The sequence below is a fragment of the Lissotriton vulgaris genome, chromosome 1_1 (genome assembly GCF_964263255.1).
Source record: "Lissotriton vulgaris chromosome 1_1, aLisVul1.2, whole genome shotgun sequence".
NCBI classification, from domain to species: domain Eukaryota; kingdom Metazoa; phylum Chordata; class Amphibia; order Caudata; family Salamandridae; genus Lissotriton; species Lissotriton vulgaris.
In genome coordinates this window covers 926319850-926324412 of record NC_141685.1, presented here as the reverse complement: position 1 = coordinate 926324412, position 4563 = coordinate 926319850, and positions in this window count along the sequence as shown.

Sequence of the window (4563 nt, the reverse complement as noted above, 5' to 3'; positions counted from 1 at the left end):
CCGGTCGCGAGGGTGGAGCCAGGGTTAGCGTACCAGTCTATATAACTCCATGCAGTTCAGGACGCGCAGCGGACGAGCGCAGCGGGCGCTCCGATGGCGCGCCTAAGGCAAGCCCGTCTGCGCCCATCCGCGCCGGGCACGCGACCAGTGCCACTCACCATGCCGGTTGCTCTCAGACTCCTCAAATTCGCTGGTCTAGAACCCAGCTTTTAAAGCTGAGACATGGTGCCTGCTCCCCAACTACACGTTGCTGCCCTTCCAGTTTAGAGGGACATTCATTCAGCTGCTGTCTTTGTGCCTTCACTTTAATTCCCTGTACCAAACAGACCAATCATCTAATGAGTCAGGCTAGACGGGCTAGCTATCCTGTAACAGTGAAGGCTGGATTGATTAATTGCCGATCCCTCCCTCGTCATACTAGTGACATCTAGATATCTTTTTCTACCCATGCATGGGATATCCTGTTTGTTACCGGGACCTGGCTAAAAGAAACGTCTAAACCAGATATTCACCTAGCAACTCCCCCGGGCTATCGGCTAGTGAGATTAAACCGAGAGGGTGTAAAAACTGGAGGAGGTTTAGCCGTTATCCTACGGGCACATTATAATATGACCATTAGGAAAATTACGAAAATAGGCCTCATTGAAGCCATGTACTTCACCATCTCAGACTTGGCTTCAGTTATCTTAGCTGGCATTTTAGTGTATAACCCTCCCGGTGCTCTATCCACCTCGCTAGCTGCACTGCTACATATGACAGCGGACCTCTCCCTCAGACACACTCACTTTATAGTGCTGGGAGATTTTAACCTGCATGTTGACAACACCTCTTGTAAACGAGCTACTCATTTGTTAGATACCATGCAGGGGTTGAACCTGACTCAATTAGTCCATGGCCCTACTCACATAGTGGGCCATGCAGGGGTTGAACCTGACTCAATTAGTCCATGGCCCTACTCACATAGCGGGCCATACTCTTGACTTGATATTTACTAATCATCCCAGGATTACAACTCTTCCCCCACTGCCTCCCACATGATCAGATCACCATATTATTCCTTTCGAGTTAACTTTGCCTCAACTATCTGGCCCTTCAGCTATAGGTAGGGAGCGTGGGAGAAAATGGCATAAAGTCACCTGTGCCGCCCTGGATCCTATTTTTTCCGATCAGTTAGGACACACCACTATGGATTTGAATAGAGATGTGGCCAATTTTAATACCTCCCTTCTATCTGCCATTGATGCTACTGCCCCACTGCAACCTCTCGCCTCCTCTAGATCAAGACCATCAGCACCTTGGTTCTCTGACGCTTTACGTGAGGAAAAGAGCTGATGCAAAAAATTGGAAAGCAAATGGCGACTGACATACGACACTGAGTCAAAAATTATTTACAAAACTGCTCTAAAGAATTTTCATAAATTAAAACAGTCCACTATGAGGAATTGTTTTACTCAACAAATTAAGAAGGCTGACAATCCTACTAAGACTCTTTTCAATATCATAAAGGATTTTACTAATCCTCCTGCTTTGGTGTCACCAAGTACACCTAGCCAGGCCCTATGTAACGGCCTTTCTGAACACTTTCATGAAAAGATTACTAAGATAACATCTGTATTTACTTTAGACCGGGCTCCGCCCGTGCCGGATTCCTATGACTCGCAGAAAGTGTTCCTGACTTCCTTTAAAGATCTCACTCCTGAGGTTGCCTGGACTCTGTTTGACCAGTGTAAATCGGGGTCCCCTTTGGATCATGCCCCAGCAAAGGTGCTGGGCAAACTTGCTCCTCTGGTGATGAGTCCACTCCTTGCCATTTGGAATACCTCGTTACGCACGGGCCTATTGCCGACCGCATGGAAACAAGCCATGCTGGTACCTATCATTAAGAAGGTTGATGTGGACCCATCCCTGTTTAGTAACTACCGTCCGATTTCTCTTCTCCCTAAACCGGGTAAAATCTTAGAAAAAGTAGTGCAGAAACAATTGGCGGAACATCTTGAAGCTAATCAGCTTCTAAATGATTCGCAGTCTGATTTTAGATCAGGTTTTAGCACAGAGACCCACTTCTAGAGGTGTCGGAGTCGATACGAGAGTGTGTGGATAGGGGCGAGGAGGCCATGTTGGTCCTCCTCGACCTATCCGCAGCCTTCGATACGGTGTCTCACGACACACTGCTGGATCGACTGAGCCACATTGGCACTGGAGGCACGGTGTTAGCCTGGATTAGGTCCTTTCTTACAGGACGCACTCAGAAGGTCCTTCTCCGACCTTTTGAGTCAGAAGATAAACCTTTGCTCTGTGGTGTGCCGCAGGGCTCTGCATTGAGCCCTCTGTTTATCAATGTATATTTTGCACCTCTGGCAGAAGTGGTGGAATCTTGGGGGGTCAGAGTGATCTCTTACGCTGACGATACTCCGCTTGTATTCTCGTTTAAAGATCACTCTGACATCAATTTGACCAACTTTCGTCACTGCCTCAGCAAAATTTCTTCTTGGATGACTTCTAATCATCTTAAACTTAACACTGACAAGACGGAGGTCTTATTTTTTAATCGGAAATCTCCACTACCAGCCATCCAATGGTGTCCGTCAGAGCTTAATCCCCCTCCGGCCCCAGTCCAAGCAGTTCGAAACTTGGGTGTTCAATTTGATAATTCTCTATCTTGTAAAACCCAGATTAACAAGGTAACGGCTGCCTGCTTCGGCAAGCTACGAATGATTAGGAAAATCTTCCCTTACCTCACGGTGGACTCTCGCAGAACTGTTATACATGCCCTGATTACCTCACATCTAGACTACGCCAACAGTTTGTATGCTGGCGCCCCTTTGTCCCAAATAGAGCGCCTGCAGATTGTACAAAATGCGGCGGCCAGACTGTTTGGCAATATCGCTTACCGCCACTCGGTGTCTTCTTATCTGAGGAAGATACATTGGCTACCAGTTTCCCGGCGTATCCAATTTAAGGCACTAATTTTTGGTTTCAGGGCCCTTAATGGACTCTGCCCTTGTTACCTGAGAAAAAGGCTCAAGTTGGTCTATTCTACCAGATCATTGAGGTCTAACAATCTTCGCCTCTTGGTTACCCCACGCTTTCGCCGGTCCAGAATGGGGGGCAGAGCGTTTGGAGTGGTGACCGCTAAACTTTGGAACAGCCTCCCTTTAGACCTTAGGTTCATTACTTCGGAATCACAGTTCCGGAGTAGATTGAAAACCCGGCTGTTCACTAGCCCCTAGTAGACACCACCCATTATTTTAGCTGCTGTCCGTAGCGCCGGGACACCCCCGTCGGGGGTAGCCGCGCGCTTTACAAGCTTAAAAAAATAATAATGTTGACAGACACCCGAGAGCCAATCAGCTTTCCGTTCGCGCACTTCCGTGGCGCGCCGGGTGCGCTCCCCGGTACGCGTACCCGTAAGCACTGGAATGTGTTTTTGAACCTAATTTTCGTAAAAACCACTGGAGCAATTTTCACCAAATATAGAAAAGGCACTTCTGCGTACCAGTCCCTACAATTTTGCAAAGTTTGGTGTAATTCCGTTCAGCGGTTCGGGTTGTAGCCTTGTCTATTCGTCCTATGGAAATTAACATGGGGAAAACACGTTTTGGGACCCCCCCTTTTTTCTCGGCCTCCGCATGACGAATCCCCCAAAGCGGCGGACATGGCGCGCAGGGGAGGAGCGGTGAGCGGAGAGGCGGACATGGCGCGGGGAGGAGCGGCGGCGGACAGGTGGTGAGTGGCAGAGCGGTGGATCGGAGAAATATGGACTGGCGGTGTGAGCAGCAGAGGCAAGGTAAGAATTCGGGGCAGCCAGGGTTGAAGCGGCCGGGGGCACGGGCTGCTGGGGAATGTCAAGGCAGGCGGGGGTAGGGGTAGCCAGCATTTCAGGCTTGAGTGCTCTCCGGCCCCGGCCCCCGCCCGCCACAACATTGTCCGGGACACAGACAATGTCGTGGCGGGCGGGGGCCTGGGCGGGAGAGCACGCAAACCTGAAATGCAGCCCCCAGCCCCCTTCTACCCCAGGCAACGCTGGGGCGGGCTGCTAGTGTATGTATGTATGTGTATATATATGTATATATATATATATATATATATATATATATATGTGTGTATGTATGTATGTGTGTGTGTGTGTGTGTGTATATATATATATATATATATAGATAGATAGATAGCTAGATAGATAGCTAGATAAATAGATATAGATATCATGTACCAAAATCTGTGTTCTGAGTTTAATTGTTGGGAGTGTTCCATTCTCCAATCTGGGATTTTTGGTTATTCTGTTCTTGTGCTGTGCTGCTGATGAAACCTGTAAGTGTATGTTTGGCAAAGTCAATGCCACAGGTACCAGATAAGTTCTACATGATAGGGGTGAAAAGGCTCTGCGATGAAAATGTGAAGACCGTAGGATGAAGAGGACTGGGTTGCGCTATGAATAGTATTGTTATAAGAAAAATTAGCTTGGGCTTGATATGAAGGCCAATCACTTTGTGTGGAGTTAAACAATGTAGATACTGTTCTAGGCTTTGTCTTGTTCGTTCAGTCTGGCCATTTATTTGTGGACGG